The 18,696-nt window shown below is 38.6% G+C and overlaps 1 long non-coding RNA gene and 1 pseudogene across 9 annotated transcripts in view; one reads left to right on the plus strand and one right to left on the minus strand.

The window, feature by feature from the left end:
* LOC145518087 (uncharacterized) overlaps window positions 1–18,696 on the plus strand; it is an 854,536-nt gene that overhangs the window by 182,395 nt on the left and 653,445 nt on the right. For 2 of the 9 annotated variants that reach the window (XR_014062593.1, XR_014062598.1), the window contains exon 3: window positions 7,287–7,464. The exons of the other annotated variants lie outside the window; for them this stretch is intronic. This is a non-coding gene — a long non-coding RNA (uncharacterized LOC145518087). The remainder of the gene's footprint in view (window positions 1–7,286; window positions 7,465–18,696) is intronic. 9 annotated transcript variants of the gene reach the window in all.
* LOC145519300 (U6 spliceosomal RNA) lies at window positions 5,791–5,888 on the minus strand (annotated as a pseudogene).

The following is an 18,696-nucleotide window of genomic DNA, read 5'->3' on the forward strand; positions in this document are numbered from 1 at the left end:
TCTTTCACTTTCATCAAGAGGCTCTTCAGTTCCTCTTCACTTTCTGCCATAAGGGTGGTGTCATCTGCATATCTGAGGTTATTGATATTTCTCCCAGCAATCTTGATTCCAGCTTGTGCTTCATCCAGCCCAACATTTCTCATGATGTATTCTGCATAGAAGTTAAATAAGCAGGGTGACAATATACAGCCGTGACGTACTTCTTTCCCAATTTTTTAAAAATTTATTTGTTTCAATTGGAGGCTAATTACTTTACAATATTGTAGTAGTTTTTGCCATACATTGACATGAATCAGCCATGGGTGCACATGTGTTCCCCATCCTGAACCCGCTTCCCACCTCCCTCCCCATCCCATGCCTCAGGATCAGCTCAGTGCACCAGCCCTGAGCACTCTGTCTCATGCATCAAACCTGGACTGACAATCTAGTTCACATATGATAATATACATGTTTCAGTGCTATTCTCTCAAATCATCCCACCCTCGCCTTTTCCCACAGAGTCCAAAAAACTGTTCTATACATCTGTGTCTCTTTTGCTGTCTTGCATAGAGGGTCATCGTTACCATCTTTCTAAATTCCATATATAAGTGTTAGTATACTGTATTGGTGTTTTTCTTTCTGACTTACTTCACTCTGTATAACAGGCTCCAGTTTCATCTACCTCATTAGTACTGATTCAAATGTATTCTTTCCAATGGCTGAGTAATATTCCATTGTGTATATGTACCACAGCTTTCTTATCCATTCGTCTGCTGATGGACATCTGAGTTGCTTCCATGTCCTGGCTATTATAAACAGTGCTGTGATGAACATTGGGGTACACGTGTCTCTTTCAGTTCTGGTTTCCTCAGTGTATATGCTCAGCAGTGGGATTACTGGGTCATATGGCAGTTCTATTTCCAGTTTTTTAAGAAATCTCTGCACTGTTCTCCATAGTGGCTGTAATAGTTTGCATTCCCACCAACAGTCTAAGAGGGTTCCCTTTTCTCCACATCCTCTCCAGCATTTATTTCTTTCCCAATTTTGAACCAGTCTGTCGTTCCATGCCCTGTTCTAACTGTTGCTTCTTGACCTGCATACAGATTTCTCAGGAAGCATGTCAGGTAGTCTGGTATTCCCATCTCATGTAGAATTTTCCAGTTTGTGGTGATCCACACAGTCAAAGGCTTTGGCATAGTCAATAAAGCAGAAATAGATGTTTTTCAGGAACTCTCTTGCTTTTCCGATGATCCAACAAATGTTGGCAATTTGATCTCTGGTTCCTCTGCCTTTTCTAAATCCAGCTTGAACATCTGGAAGTTCATGGTCCACATACTGTTGAAGCCTGTCTTGGAGAATTTTGAGCACTACTTTGCTAGCATGTGAGATGAGTGCAATTGTGTGGTAGTTTGAGCATTCTTTGGTGTTGCCTTTCTTTGGGATTGGAATGAAAACTGACCTTTTCCAGTCCTGAGGCCACTGCTGAGTTTTCCAAATTTGCTGGCATATCGAGTGCAGCAGTTTCACAGCATCATCTTTTAGGATTTGAAATAGCTCAACTGGAATTCCATCACCTCCACTAGCTTTGTTCATAGTGATGCTTTCTAAGGCCCACTTGACTTCACATTCCCGGATGTCTGGCTCTAGGTGAGTGATCATAGCATCGTGGTTATCTGGGTCATGAAGATCTTTTTTGGATAGTTCTTCTGTGTATTCTTGCCGCCTCTTCTTAATATCTTCTGCTTCTGTTAGGTCCATACCATTCTGTCCTTTATTGTGCCAAATTGTGCCAGATTATTGTCCTTTATCATCATCAGATTAATAGGATACAAAATCAACTTACAAAAATTGGCTGCATCTCTATATAATAACAGTGAACAATTTGAAAAGGAAGTGAAGAAAATAATTTTATTTACAATAGCATCAAATATGAAATACTTAGAAATTAGCCAAGAAGATAAATGATTTGTACACTGAAAACTACAAAACATTGCTGAAAGAAAATAAAGAAAACACAAAATGGAAAGACTTCTTGTGTTCATGAGTTGAAACATTTGTATTGTTTATGTTCTAGTACTACCTAAAGTGATTTACAGATTTAATCTATGCTTATCAAATCTCCATGATTTTTTGCAGAAGTTGAAAAATATGATAAAGAATTAATATCTAGACTGTATGGAAAACTCCTAAAACTATAACAACATCAGTAATGAAAAATGTGATTCAAAAATTGGCAAAGGGCTTGACATTTTTCCAAAGAAGATGAACAAAAGGCACATGAAACGATGCTCAACATCATCACTAAGTATTAGGGTAATGCAAATTAAAACATATCTGGGAGAAGAACTTTCTAGACACAAGGAGCTGGTAGAGCAGAGATTACCACTTGTCTTTTGCATTTCTGATCAAGCAAGCAGGTCATTGTGGCTGCAGCAGTGAATGAGGATGGAGTTGTAGGAGAGGAGGTTGGACAGGTGTGGGAGACAGACCATGGATGGCCTCATAGGCCATCCGGAGGATGCTGTCTTTTATGCTGAGTGGAGAGCCACATAGAGTTGAGCAGAGGAGTGATGTGAGAAAACTTACGTTGACTCTGCCTTGGGCTTCCCTTGTGGCTCAGCTGGTAAAGAATCCGCCTGCAATGTGGGAGACTTGGGTTCGATCCCTGGGCTTCCCTTGTGGCTCAGCTGGTAAAGAATCCGCCTGTAATGTGAGAGACCTGGGTTCGATCCCTGGGTTGGGAAGATCCCCTGGAGAAGGGAAAGGCTACCCACTCCAGTATTCTGGCCTGGAGAATTCCATGGACTGTATAGTCCATGGGGTCGCAAAGAGTTGTACACAACTGAGCGACTTTCACTTGAGGCATGTAGGATCATAGTTCCCAGACCAGGAATAGAACCTGCGCCCCCCTGCAGTGGAAGCTCAGAGTCTTAACCACTGGACCACCAGGGAAGTCCCCAAACTAGTTTTAAAGTGATATTTCTGACTGTGGCACTGGATGGACTGCAGGAGTCAATTGTAGAAGCAGCAAAACTTATTGGAGGCTAGTACAGTATCTGGGTGAGAAATTATGGCTACTTGAACTAAGCTGTAGCTCTGCAGATGGTGGCAAAGTCAAGTTCTGATGGTATTTTGAAAGTGGGATCAGCAGATTTTTCCTGAGGAATTGGATATATTGTATGAGAGGAATAAGAGAATCAAGGATGATGCTCAGGTTTATGGCCTCTTGCATTAATAAAAACACTTTATATACAGAAATAAAAAAGGAAATGTTATAAAAGATGTTATCTTTTATAAAACACCACCTGTTTTTTGTATTGTAATTTCATACCATTGTCATTTGAAAATGCCAGTGGAATAACTCTTTGTCTGAAAAAAAAATTCATCTACAACTTATGGTTCTCTGGGAGAAGCCTTCATTTTTCACATCAGCTTGCTTCTAGCAGAGGCACACAGCCAAAGAGATGACTCTCATGTCTTGTTCTGCTCAGTCTGTGAGACTGAGAATAAGTGTTTAAAGTATTAATATTTGTTTTTGATTTTGCTCTGCTTGGAGGAATATCTCATAAGTACTCCTGGTGCTCACAATGATGAAAATAATCATTACTAATTGTGTCTATGTGCATGCAAGGCATACGTATGTACAAGATACTTAGTAATAACAGCATTGTGGTATCTATTCTTACTGTTTCAGAGTTTACCTTGGTTAAGAGATTCTAGCAGGAGCACTACACATTACCTTTTTTTTTTTTTTTTCTTTTTTTTTTCACATTACCTTTTAAATCATTGCAGTAAACGATTATTCTTTTCTTTTTTGGCTTTTAAAAAATTTTATTATTGGAGTTTTTTATTTCATAACAGATTGTCAATACATAAAAATTGTGATTATAGTTTTTTTTAACTTTTTATTTTATATTGAAGTATAACTGATTCAGTTCAGTTCAGTCACTCAGTCGTGTCTGACTCTTTGCGACCCCATGAATTGCAGCACGCCAGGCCTCTCTGTCCATCACCAACTCCCGGAGTCTACCCAAACCCATGTCTATCGAGTCAGTGATGCCATCCAACCATCTCATCCTCTGTTGTCCCCTTCTCTTCCTGCCCCCAATCCCACCCAGCATTAGGGTCTTTTCCAATGAGTCAACTCTTCGCATGAGGTGGCCAAAGTATTGGAGTTTCAGCTTCAGCATCAGTCCTCCCAATGAACACCCAGGATTGATCTCCTTTAGGATGGACTGGTTGGATCTCCTTGCAGTCCAAGGGACTCTCAAGAGTCTTCTCCAACACCACAGTTCAAAAGCATCATTTCTGCGGTGCTCAGCTTTCTTCACCGTCCAAATCTCACATCCATACATGAGCACTGGAAAAACCATAGCTTTGACTAGATGGACTTTTGTTGGCAAAGTAATGTCTCTGCTTTTAAATATGCTATTTAGGTTGGCCATAACCTTCCTTCCAAGGAGTAAGCGTCTTTTAATTTCATGGCTGCAATCACCATCAGCAGTGATTTTGGAGCCCAAAAAAATAGCTTCAAGTGTACAGCAAGGTGATTCAGTTATACATATACATAGATCTATTCTTTTTCAAATTCTTTTCCCATTTAGGTTGTTACATAACACTGAGCAGAGTTCCCTGTGCTATACAGTAGATCCTTGTTGGTAATCCATTTAAAAATATCTTTTTCTAACAGATGAAGGATCTAAAGTCCAAAAAGATTACTTAGCCTGTTTATGTTTAAATAGATACTTAAGAGTGGGTCTGGGCTTCCTAGACTCCAGACCTGTTTGTCTTCAAAGACAGTGTTCTTTTTGATTTGCCGCTGTTCAATCTCAGGGACTTAGATGAATGATGTATTTGTAGCATGTTAATTCAACAAACATTAATTTAGTGCTCCTGTATGTCAGGAACTCAGTTAGCTTGACATTAGAGGATAAGAAGATTGATTGATTGCTTGATTAAATGACTACTGAATACCCATGATATGCCTGGAGGTGTGCAGGGCTGTAGGAAGACAAAGATGAATGGTCTTTGCTCTTGAGAAAGAATCCTCAGAGGTGCTGGTCAGTGATGATTGAATCTTAGAAAATAGTAGCAGAAAACTAAATGGATAGGCTTTTGTTTGGGATGGCTGCTCTGATTGATTCAGGCATTTCAGAAATTTATGAGCTTTCTACTTCTTTGAATTGGAAAGTCTACACAAGAGTGTTTAAAGAATGGTTTGAGACAGGCCTATATTTTGCTTTTTCACATATCATTTTCATTCAAATTCTTATTTTTCTCCAAAACTCACTACTAGATATGTGATGTATAAAGATATAGTATTCAAATCACTTGAAGATCTGAATATATCATTTCACAACACAATTATCAGTACTTAAGAACTCAAGTGTCATCTCTTCAGAGATCTTCCTTGCCTCTATTGTCTAAATTAGACCACTTTCCAACCACTTGACATCACTTTATACTGTTAAATTTTTTCATGGCTTTATCACTATCAGATATTATTATCCATATGCCCATTTGTTTACTGCCTGTCTTTTACTACTAGAGTTTCATGACAAATTTTTACAGTGATAAAGAAATTTAACTTTACTTAGGTAAATTAGAAAAACTGATTGTCGTGTTAGAATTTTCCAAATGCTTTAATTCTGAACTATTTATCAGGATGTTTGTATACAAACCGTAACAAAGGAGAATACAGCAAACACATTGCTCTCATTCAAGTCAAAGTATTTTCTCAATTCTGAACTTGTCCCTATCACTTCAGTTTTTAATTTTTAACAAAGGTGTTGTTTTTCTTTTTCTTTTTTTAAAAATATGGAACACTTCACGAATTGCATGTCATCCTTGCACCGAGGACATGAGAATCCTTATCCCAATTTTAGTCTATGTGCTTCCAAAGTGAGCACTGTTCTTAGTTTTGAGAAAGTGCTTGATTCGCACAATATAACATTTAAGTGGATGAGGGGTCAATGATCACCAAAAAAGTTAAAAGGTATTTTCCAATCAATATGATTTTCTCTTTAGATATTTGTCTATATTAAAATATGTTTCATGTGAAAAAAATCACACTTGCATTCATAGATAGTCTAAATTGCTGGAACTGAATTTAACCCATATAAATCCATGGTTGATCTAAAGACAACACAGAGTCAAGTATTTATATAAACTCATTAATGTAAATATTTGCCACAAATTAAAACATCAACAAAATTGTTGGGAAATAGAGGGGGCAGATGTAAAGATCTATAGGAAGAATGTCTCAAACAGAGGAAAAGGCAAGAACAGAAGTTTGAAGGGTGGTAAAGATTGGAGGATGTGTGAAGTACCCATAGAATGCCAGAGGAGAGAAAAATGTAAAGATGAGCAAGAACCAAATGTGGGGCTCTATGGGACAGAGTAAGGAGTTTGCGTTTTATCCAAGATAACTGCCAAGTTAGTGGAGGGCTTAAGCAACGAATGACATGATCTGATTTATGAGTTAAAAATATCACTGTGGTCCCTTGGTGGAAAAGGGATTATAAGAGAGCAAGAATCAAAACAGGAAGTTCAGTTAAGAGGCAATTATAACAGTTTAAGAAACAGATAATTAGGACTAAGATAGTGTTACTGCCATAGAGAGAAAAAGGTAGGTTCAACTGATGGGCTAGTTGTGGGGAATGAGGAGAAAAGGGTGGGACTGCTAGATTTTGGGCCTGAACAACTGGGTGAAGAGTACCATTTACTTGGATTGAAAGTCAAGAGTCTTGGTTTGGATGTGTTAAGCTTCAAAGGCCTATTAGATATTTAGGTAGTGGTATTGAGAGGTTGCCTGGTAGGCTGCAGTCCAAGGGGTCGCTAAGAGTCGGACATGACTGAATCGACTTAGCAGCAGCAGCAGCAGCATTGAGAGGTTCTACCCTACTGGCCTGCCCAGAAAGAGACCACACAGCCCAACGTCTTTTGCAAAAAGGCAAGTCTGCCTGTCTAAGCTCCCCAGCAAGGGCAGCCAGGACAAAAGAAGCGCTAACCCAGACCATCAGACCTCACTTTCCCGATGAGGACGTGTGTACACACTCAGTTGCTAAGTCCTGTCCGACTTTTTGCGACCCCGTGGACTGTAGCCTGCCAAGCTTCTCTGTCCATGTGGTTTTCCGGGCAAAATGCTGGAGTGGCTTGCCATTCCCTTTGCTAAGAGATCTTCCTGACCCAGGAATCAAGCCCAAGTCTCCTGTTTGGCAGGTGGATTCTTTACCACTAACACCATCTGGCAAGAAAATGCCCTTAAAAGGGGACATTTCGTATCCACTTCCTCTCTTTTCCTACAGGATAGAAGGTGGATGTTGCAGGGAGACTGTTCTGACCATGTGGCTTGATTAGAATTCCCTGAGGGATGTCAGAACAATGAAGCAGAAGGCATCCGAGGCCCTGGATGACTTCATGGAATGGAGCCACCCACCTGCTCCAAACCACCTATCTACTTCCAGAAAGCGATGTGAAAGATAAGTAAGTTTTCCCTTGACGAGTCCTTAATACCACACAATAGTTCCCAAGTTTGGGTTCTGAAAATATGCTAGTTGCATGCTAGTCTTATTAGGCCATGTCATGAGGTCACATCAACCACTATTTAGGAACCTAAAGCATTCCTAGCCAAGACTAAGGCACATTTTGAAAATGTGGAAAATACTATATTGTTAAGTTTGGTTTTCTCCTGAGTTCGTTACTACCTGAGGGATTACTCAAGGTTTGTTAATAAGTAATAGGTATTTGAATGGAAAAAAAAAAAAAGACTGAAAAGTAACATAGAATTCTCTTTATGTTTTCAGTCACATGACAGGTGCCATTTGTCCCATATAGCCTTCTGCTTCTGTTCAGGAGATGAACGTATTAGCATTTCTTTAATTTTGGGGTGAATCCTGAATTCTCCATCTTGTTTCAAGTACAAGGAGGTGAATAGGCCACATAACAAAATGGTTTCATCTCCATGGCAGGGGCTTGAATTCCCTTCTTTCACCTGCAGGCTGAGCAGATTAGCTTTTCCGTCATTCTGCCAGTCCAGGGAATCACAGGTTGAAAGTTCCCCTGCACTATAGCAGTTTAGCAGCCTTTTATTCAGCTGGATGAAGAATGTAGCCTTAGTGAGGACTGTAAAAAGCAGTAATGCAAAGTGTCTCAGCTCTTTAATGGAGTGGTGTTCATCATATTTCTGGCTTTTAAAATGCTGTTGGGGGAAACACATTCTCGTTTGTTTCAAATACAACATTTTATGCAACTCAATAAGAAAAAAAAACACTCCTATTTTTATAAATACTCCCATTTGCTTTGTTAGTTCAAGTTGTATCTTTGTCTAGCAACTTCTGTGGTTCTTAGCAAGTATGCTAATTACATAGCTTTGCTAACAAGTTAGTGGTTAATGCATTCTATTAACCACTGCAGCTACAAAAATGCAGGTTTTCCTCTTACTGCTGTGAAGTCTTTTTCCCTAATCATTTCCTTACAGGAGGTGTACAAGTTTCAGTGGGGTTGAATGCAGGTAAAATTAATTTTAATAATATATTTAATTTAGTTCCATGTATCAAAAATAGTTTGGGCAACTCCAGAAGACTGTGAAGGATAGGGAAGCCTGGCGTGCTGCAGTCCATGGGGTCATGAGGAGCTGGACATGACTTGGCGATTGAACAAGAATCAAAAATATTATCATTTAAACATGCAATAAGTTAAAAATTTTAATGAGGTATTTTGCATTGTTCTTTCATACTAAGATTTTGAAATCCAGGTTGTATTTTGCACTTCTAGCATAATTCAGTTTGAACCAGCCCATTTCAAGTGTCCAGCGGCGACTGTATTGAACAGCACAACTCTAATCACTGAGATGACTGGGATTCAAGAAGAGATGACTTTATTATAATAGCTCTTAAACCCTATATTGTTCTCTGTCTCTCTCTCTCTGTCTGTCTCATTCCTTGAGAAATATACACACACATAAGCTATTGTCAAAACCCTCAACCTCACTGCCAGACCCATCTGACTTGATTCTGTGAGAAGGGCTATATGATGTGGTGCTTCACATTATGAACTAACTTCAATTTGGGCTTCTCCCAAGAAACTGTTAAGTCTGAAATACAAAATGTGACCCAGAAAAATGCCATTACACTCATACACTCAGCCCCTTTGAAAAACCTCAGATTACGACAGAGGAGGATTGACACTTTGTTGTTACAACTTTTTGTCAGCTGTAATGACTGTTTTATTTATAGCCAGTGACAATGCATTTTGTATAATAGGATGGGCCAGTCTATATGGGTAGGGGTTGATGTGAGAGGATTATCATTACAATTTCAGCACATGTTTTTAACAGTGCCATGTTGTGCATTTTGAGTCAATGCTTGAAACCATATGACGTTAAGAATGTATAAAGAAAAAGAAATAAGTGAAGGAGATGAAGAGATGTAAATTTCCATTTACAAAATAAGTGAGTCATGGAGATGAAAAGTACAGCATGTAATAATACTGTAATATTTGTGTGACATGGTAACTAGACATGTTGTGGTGATCATTTTGTCACATATAGAAATATTGAATCACTATGTTGTATACCAGGAACTAACATAGTGTTGTAGGTCAATTACTTCAAAACAAACAGACAAACAAACATAGGAAGAGAGATCAGATTTGTGGATACCAGAGGCAGGGAGTAGGGAAGGGGGAATTGGATGAAGGTGGATAAAACGTACAAACTTCCAGTTATAAGATAAATACTAGGAATGTAATGTACAACATGATTCTCATAATTAGCAAGAAAGTTGTTATATATGAAAGTTGTCAAGAGAATTAATCCTAAGAGTTCCATCTTAGGGAAACAAGGAAAAATATTTTTCCTTTTTTTCTTGATATTTTACATCTATATGAGACAATGGATGTTCACTAAACTAATTGTGATAATCATTTCATGATGTATGTAAGTCAAATCATTATGGTGTATGTGAAAGTGAAAGTCGCTCAGTTGTGTCCAACTCTTTGCGACCCCATGGACTGTAGTCCATGGAATTCTCCAGGCCAGAATACTGGAGTAGGTAGCCTTTCCCTTCTCCAGGGGATCTTCTCAACCCAGGGATGGAACCCAGGCCTCCCGCATTGCAGGCAGATTCTTTACCAGCTGAGCCACAAGGGAAGCCCTGTATACCTTAAATTTATATAGTGCTGTACATGAATTGGTGGGCTTCCCAGGTGGTGCTAGTGGTAAAGAACCTGCCTGCAAAGGCAGAAGACACAAGAGATGCAGGTTCGATCCCTGGGTTGGAAAGATCTCCTGGAGGAGGGCATGGCAACTCACTCAAGTATTCTTTCCTGGAAAATCCCATGGATAGAGGAGCCTGGAGGGCTATAGTCCATGGGGTCTCAAAGAGTTGGATATGACTGAAGTGACTTAGCACGTAAGTGAATTACATCTCAATAAAACTGAGGGAGGGGGAAGAAAAAGAAAAACAGCTTCTTCCAAAACAACTCATGTGATAGCTATTAATATAATATTGCTTCTTTTCATTTGAATTATTTATTTAAGCATATAATTAAGGGAGGATGTGACCATATAATTGATGCCTTCATTTGTGCTCTTTTTGTATTTGTATCTTTAAATCTGGCCTATGCTAGTGAAATCTTTCAGAAACAATCATGTAGACCAACAGATGCTGGTACGGCTCCTAGATTTGCCAATAGGTGGGGCAAGTTCATCTGGTTTCTCTGGAACTCCACATTCTCATCTGCAACCAAAAGCATTCAGATGAGGATAAACATCTGTGAAAGTATCTAGCATAGTTGTGGACATGCAGTCGGCTCGTGTTTTCTTTTCCAATCCCAGAATCCCAGGTACTGGTGCATAGTTCTAGTTTAGCTCTGTTCAGAAGTAGTAGTATGAGGTCATAATATGCAGTTGTAGGGGCATCAAGAATAATGTCAGGGAGATAAAGGTATCTTTATATTTTTTATAGACCATTGGGGTCAACTAGGTTTAAAATTTACTGGGCAAAATTTTGCAAACTATCTTAATTATTTTAATGTTATAAAAGCATGTAATCTTGTACTTCTGATGTCTGGGTAATTAAGCTTTGAACACCAGTGACTTCAAATCTTCCATAGTTTCATAATCTTGCATTTATTTCACTGCAGATTGGTCATTACTCATCACCACCTTTCTGCTTCAATTGAAATCATTTTCACTGAGGCTAGGAGGGGACAGGATGGCTTTGATTATAAATTACTGTGAAAACAACTTTTATGTGTTGAGCTGCATGGAATTTTTATTTGCTCACTGAATTCTATTTTATGGTTAAAGAAGGTAAATAACAAGGCAATTGTACTTTGCAGATGAAAAGACACATATGAAAATGATAAATTTAGCTGTGGCTATCTCTGACCTAATATAACAACCATCTCAGTTTCTAAAGCCTAACTGTGTTTCATAGAAACTTTTAACTTTGCTGATACAACTCAAGAAGAATTCAAATAGCTCCTTAAGTTTCCCGAAAATAGAGCAACTTTATTAACCATTGTTTGTTAATTGCTTTTTTAGGTTAAGAAAAATGATAAAGGAAGTTTTATAATTTTAAGTCATTAAAATAAAATGGAATCTGACATTTAAATACTTTACCCTTATAAATTATGGGCCATTTTGTGCATTATGTAAATTTTCTGGAGTTTTTGAAACATCTTTAAACAGAAGTTAGCTCTTTTAAGTTCATTTTTCCAGGAAACTTTGCTAGCTAGTGAGAAATAGTTTATTTACTTGGTGTACATGTGTGTGCTCAGTTGCTCAGTCATGTCTGACTCTTTTTTTTTTTTTTTTTAGTTTGCTTGTTTGGCATGTTGTTTACATGCCCTGTTTTTTTTTTTTTTAATAAATTTATTTATTTTAGTTGGGGGCTAATTACTTTACAATATTGTAGTAGTTTTTGCCATACATTGACATGAATCAGCCATGGGTTTACATGTGTTCCCCTTCCTGGACCCCCCTCCCACCTTCCTCCCCATCCCATCCCTCTGGGTCATCCCATTGCCCCAGCACTGAGCATTTGTCTCATGCATCGAACATGGACTATAGCCTACCAGGCTTCTCTGTCCATGGGATTTCTTAGGTAATTTCTGGAGTTTTCTCCATGGGATTTCTGGAATGGGTTGCCATTTCCTACTTTCTGGGGTCTTTCTGATCCAGGGATCAAAACCACATCTCCTGCACTGGCAGGCAGATTCATTACATGTGCCACCTGGGACATGTGTAAGTACTGAATGTTAAATGTTTGTTTTGGAAAGATTAAAAAAGGTATGAATGCATCAATTGCTGTTCAGTTCAACATTTTAAATGTACTGTTAAAACAAATTGTCCAAACATACTATGATTTTCAAAATTATAACAAAATTATGTCATGTCAATATAACTCTCATAAAATATTGATATATAGATTGTGTGTATTATATAATATATAAGCATATATTGTATATCATGCAGTGATATACATTTTATTATATAAAATGTAATATTTTACAGGAACTTCTTTTTCAAGCAGAATGCCATTTTTTGTTGAGAGTTTATATAAACTCTACCCTTTGATTGTTATTTACCTTTAAGAAATGATATAGCTCTTTGGACAAATAAATCTGGACAAAATTTTCCCTCTGTTTTCCACTGAGCTGGTTTAGTTGGAAACATTTTAGTTTTTTCAACTGACATAGATGTTTTAGCATGGATTTTTTTTCTTGATTTAACCCAAGTTGGGGATTCTTCTGTTCTTTACTTTGGAGTTGGGAATTAAGCCTCAAGAATGATCTTGTCTGATTGGAAAAGTTGTCAAAAGCAAATGTATCAGCAAGAATGACAAAACAGGGGATTGTGTTTGGGGAGGATGCTCAATCAACTGGCCCTTGCACTCTAGGAACACTTGACGAGTGCAGCTGCCATGGAACAGAGCCAGGGTCATGTCCAGGAACACTTGACTGAGTTAAAAACCTCAGTCAAAACCCAAAACAAACCAGAAACAAGTACATCAGACTCATGCATAATATCTGCTACACCTGCCTGACAGATCACTGCCTGGAATATGCTAACAGGGCAGTCAGGTCAGCTACAGGTAAATATCACAAAGGTGCATTGTCTCTGTCTCTTTCATTCCTGCTTTAATGACCTGGCCTGCCCATTCACTGTCTTCCAGGAATCTACAAGAGCCTGTCCTGGGCACTAGGCTCTGTTCTGGAGTCTTTCCCAGATTGCCCTGACATTTGCTTTCATGGTTCGATGTTTTCCTTCCCCAGTCATTTCATCACCTGGTTTAGTTTTAGTGTAAAGAATACTGGGGCTTCCCTGGTGGCTCAGTGATAGAGAATCCACCTGCCAATGCAGGAGACTCAGGTTTGATCCTTGGGTCGGGAATATTCCCTGGAGGAAGAAATGGCAACCCATTCCAGTATTCTTGCCTGAGAAATCCCATGGACAGAGGAGCCTGGTGGGCTACAGTCCATGGGGTTGCAGAGTCAGACACAACTGAGCAACTAAACAACACCACTAACAAAGAATTCAAACTTTAGGTCAAGGAAGTGGCAACCCTCTCCAGTATGCTTGCCTGGAAAATTCCAGGGACAAAGGAACCTGGCTGGCTACAGTCCATGGAGTTGCAAAGAGTTGGACACGATTGAGCACACCTGCCTTTAGGTCACAGCTACCACTAGGGTAAATTCTTTAACTTCTCTGTGCTTCAGCTCCTTCATCTCTGAAACAGTTTATTACATTAACTAGTTAAAATCCCAAGCCTTGCTAGAAAGGTTTATAGGTCATGGGTCTTTTTATTTTCAAGGAGCAGGGAAGCAAGGAAAAAGCAGAGAGACTTTAAAGATAAAGAGATAAGCTTGTTTAGATGACAGTTATGTTGTTTGCTTTGAAATGGTTTATTTTATTCATTCATTTTAGAAATTCTTGTTGGTTAGCTCCAGCTGTTTACCAGATACAGTGCTGGGCTCTGGGTCTAAACAAACACAGAGAACACAGCTCCATGGGCTCCTGTTTTCATGGGGAGGGGAGTGGTGAGAAACATAAGACCAAATAGGTATAAACTGGAACCATAATGAGTTATATGTCAGCAAGGGGAAGGCATCCATAGTAGCACAGTGTTCTGTCTGTGACATGGAAAGTTGTCATAGAGGAGGAGATATTTGCCCTGAATTTTGCCAGGGTAAGGCTCTTCCTAGACTGGAAATGGTGGCGGCTGGCCTAGGAAAGGCTACTTGTATGAACAGTAGGGCTTCTAGGAACAGAGATAAGGAAAGGGTTGGAGAAATCGAGGGAGACTAGGGTAGTACAAAGAAGGAAGATGCTGCAAAGGACTTGCTTCCAGTAGCACTTTTGTTGCACTAGTTGGCTGCGGTAAACTGTCTAATGAGGACCTATCTATTGCCTCCTAGTACCCCGTTCTGTGCTAGGTGCTGGTAGACACATTTTAATAACTAACTCGAGAATGGCTTTTAGAATCAAGATTTAAAACTCACTTTTATCCTTATAATTAGCAAAATCTTTGTATGTATTTTGGTTTGTATTTGAAATGATGAGAAATATGAAGTGTTTCAGTGTCTTGTGAGATTGAAAAGATGAAACGGAGATGATGAGATTTTTTTGTGGTTGTCGTTCAGTTGCTTAGTTGTTGTCCAACTCTTGTGTCCCCATGGACTGCAGCATGCCAGGCTTCCCTGTCCTTCACTATCTCCCAGAGTTTGCTCAAATGTCCATTGAGTTGGTGATGCATCCAACCATCTCATCCTCTGTCGCCCCCTTCTCTTCCTGCCCTCAATCTTTCCCTGCATCAGGGTCTTTTCCAAAGAGTCTACTCTTTGCATGGGACATAGAAGGTGGCCAAAGTATTGGAGCTTCAGCATCAGTCCTTCCAATGAATATTCAGGACTGATTGCCTTTAGGATTGACTGATTTGATCCCCTTGCTGTCCAGAAAACTCTCAAGAGTCTTCTCCAGTACCACGATTCAAAACCATAAATTCTTTGGCTCTCAGCCTTCTTTATGGCCTAACTGTCACATCACATGACTACTGGAACAACAATATCTTTCACTATAAGGACCTTTGTTGGAAATTTGATTTATCTGCTTTTTAATATGCTATCTAGGTTTATCACAGCTTTTCTTCCAAGGAGCAAGTGTCTTTTAATTTCATGACTGCAGTCACCATCTGCAGTGATCTTTACCATCCAATGTTTGTATTCTTGTCCTATGTAGAGTAAGCTAAGGTTTTTATTTGGATATTCAGTTCAGTTCAGTTCAGTTGCTCAGTTGTGTCCAACACTTTGCGACCCCATGGAATGCAGCATACCAGGCCTCCCTGTCCATCACCAACTCCTGGAGCTTGCTCAAACTCACGTCCATCAAGTCGGTGATGCAATCCAACCATCTTATCTTCTGTCGTTCCCTTCTCCTCCTATTTGAACATTAAGCATACATAATTCCTATAGCATTTCATTTTCATTAAGCTGGCTAGAGTTATCTCTCATCATTTCTTTGAAGCATCAGATTTTAAAATCATTTTTTTCCTCTGTAAGTCCCCTAAAGTTGTTTTGATTTGTATTTTATTACATATGGGAATATTAAAAGAATCCTTGTTAAAAAGGTTTATTTCCTTAGACATTTAAAAATTTTCCCTTTTGTTTTAAAATGATGACTGTGTATATATAGTAGCTATATTTCCCACTGAATGCACACTGGTTGTGCAGGTTGCATAACTGTACCATCCTAAGGGTTAATAAAAACATTAAATAACTTGCATCTGGGAAACACTGATTTAACAGATAATTGCTTATTCGCATTTCTGCTGGACATGTTAAGTTTCATGCCGCAAAATGAAAACAGATGAGCAAATCAGAGGCCCTGGGTTACACAACTGCTGTGAGCAAAAATGTAAGCAGCATCAATAAAATCTGGAGGTCATAGTGTAGAGAGATGGAATCTATTAATTGGGAATTCATAACAAGGGAATGAGCTTCCCAGGTGGCACTAGCAATAAAGAACCCACTTGCCAATGCAGGAGACTTAAGAGACATGGGTTCGATCCCTGGGTTGGGAAGATCCCCTGGAGGAGGGCATGGCCACCCACTCCAATATTCTTGTCTGGCAAATCTCATGGACAGAGGAGCTTGGTGGGCTACAGTCTATGGGGTCACAAAGAGTTGGACATGACTGAAGCAACTTAGCATGCATAGCAAGAGGATAGAGGACATCTGCAAAGGAAACTTCAGTTGGCAAATAACAGGAACGGAGGGGTAATTAGTGGAATTCTAGCCAGTCAGGTAATAGAAGAACATGTAAAATATCTATTGAGAGATTTCCACAGGAGGAGACCGTTACAAAAATTTGTTTTGTTTTTTTGGCTTTGGATACAATTTTACTTAAGCAGAAAGATCACCTATGATTTTTCCAATCCTCCTTATCTCTTTTAAGTACTGTACTGCCAGTAGAGTGGTATAAGTAGAAAAGCCAGAATCCTGTTTAATAGATTTCCATCCCAACTGATGTCCTTCAACTAAATTAAAAATAGCTCTTAATTCTTTTATTCAGGTCTACTTTCTAAGTTGTACTCTACTCCATGATCTCCTTGCCTAATTGTTCACTTCATCAATATTTACCAATTTTTCTGAATTTTAGCTATCTAATTTTGTATTTCCATGTATTCATCTGAATTTCCTTCAGATTTAAATTTTCTGTAATTCCCACATAGTATAAATTTGCAAGAGAAATAAATCAATATTTGATAATGATCTTAAATTGCATCTTTATTTCAACTCTATCTACCTCAGAAAGGATTTGAGTTGAGAGGTTTTAAAAGAATGAAAAAAAAAAAAAAAAAAAAAAACCCAAGTCGTAAAAAGTGTGGAAAATTAGATTCAAACAGTACTTTTGCAGAGGCCTGCTAAAAATTTTGTCTGTCTTGTTAACAGGTGTAGCAGCAAATTGGTTTAATATAATAAGTGCTCAATAAATGTTCACCAAGTGAACGTGAGTTAGAAAATGGGGGAATGATGATTTTTTTCTAATATAATTTTCTTCCATTTTGCTTGGCCTCCTGGGAAGGAATCATGTAAGGTAGGTGAAAAGGGAGACACAAGGTTAGAGACTGACACAAAGAGTTAGAGGGATTTCTCTAAGAGTTCTAATGACAAGGAAAATTTTTTTCTTTTTCTTTTATTTTGTATACGTATGAGCTGATGGATAGTCACTAAACCTATTCTGGCAATCATTTTATGATGTACATAAGTCAAACCATTATGCTCTGTATCTTAAATTTATGCAGTGCTGTGTGTTACTTATATCTTAATAAAACTGGAAGGAAATACAGGAATAAAGGGATTTAAAGTGCTTGGGTGGGCAGCACTGATTGTACTGTTAAGATTCTACACGGAGTCTCTTTGGATTCTGGAGGAAGTTTCAGAATGAGATTCTGAGCAAGGAAGACCTTGCTGGTAACCCTTCACTTGCAAGGTGAGCAGAGTTTAGCAGGTTATTAACCTCTTGTGGCTCAGCTGGTAAAGAATCTGCCTGCTATGTGGGAGACCAGGGTTTGATCTCTGGGTTAGGAAGATCCCCTGGAGAAGGGAAAGGCTACCCGCTCCATTATTTTGGCCTGGAGAATTCCATGGACTGTATAGTCTATGGGGTCACAAAGAGTCGGACACAACTGAGCGACTTTCATTTTCACTTTCCACATCTGTAAAACTGGGATATACTTAGTTCACAATATGATTATGAAAGTCAACTGAGTTAAGAAATTTGGAAGCATCTTTGAAGACTTCAAGGTAAAAATATTGTAATTAATAAAATCTCAAAATTAAGGACCTTTGCTTACTTTATAAGAATAATTTCACAAATGGATCCCAAACACAAAATTAAGGGCCACCTTTTATATTAATAGAAGAAAAAGCTTTATATTTTGTTTGAATCAGAATCAGTTCCAGGTAACCTTAAGCAGCTCTGCACAGATAAAACTGAACCAAAAAATATTTCCTGTGAGAAAAAGTTTGGGGAAAATTAACTAGCACAAAGTTGGTGAGTTTGTTTACAGAATGTGTGTTAGTCACAACAAAGCTGACAAATTGATTTACAGCTTAAGTGAGAAAATTCAATTCCTCATTAAAAGTGTGTTCTAAGGCCCAACAAACAAATACTATTTCCTATGACAAATATTTTTTCTAAACTTCATGGTTATCATGAAACCATATCACATGGGAGCTGAGCCTCAGGGTTAAACATTGTTTGACTGCTTGCCTGGGAGAAGAAAACAAACATGAAAAAGAAATAAAACATACACGCCGAGGAAACTAGAATTGAAAGAGACACGTGTACCCCAATGTTCATCACAGCACTGTTTATAATAGCCAGGACATGGAAGCAACCTAGATGTCCATCGGCGGATGAATGGATAAGAAAGCTGTGGTACGTGTGTAACAATGGAATATTACTCAGCCATTAAAAAGAATGCATTTGAATCAGTTCTAATGAGGTGGATGAAACTGGAGCCTATTATACAGAATGAAGTAAGTCGGAAAGAAAAACACCAATACAGTATACTAATGCATATATATGGAATTTAGAAAGATGGTAATGATGACCCTCTATGTGAGACAGCAAAAGAAACACAGATGTAAAGAACAGTCTTTTGGACTCTGTGGGAGAAGACGAGGGTGGGATGATTTGAGAAGGTA

This window comes from Giraffa tippelskirchi, chromosome 8 (assembly GCF_054371585.1).
Source record: "Giraffa tippelskirchi isolate mGirTip1 chromosome 8, T2T-mGirTip1v1.2.pri, whole genome shotgun sequence".
In the NCBI taxonomy this organism is placed as follows: Eukaryota; Metazoa; Chordata; class Mammalia; order Artiodactyla; family Giraffidae; genus Giraffa; species Giraffa tippelskirchi.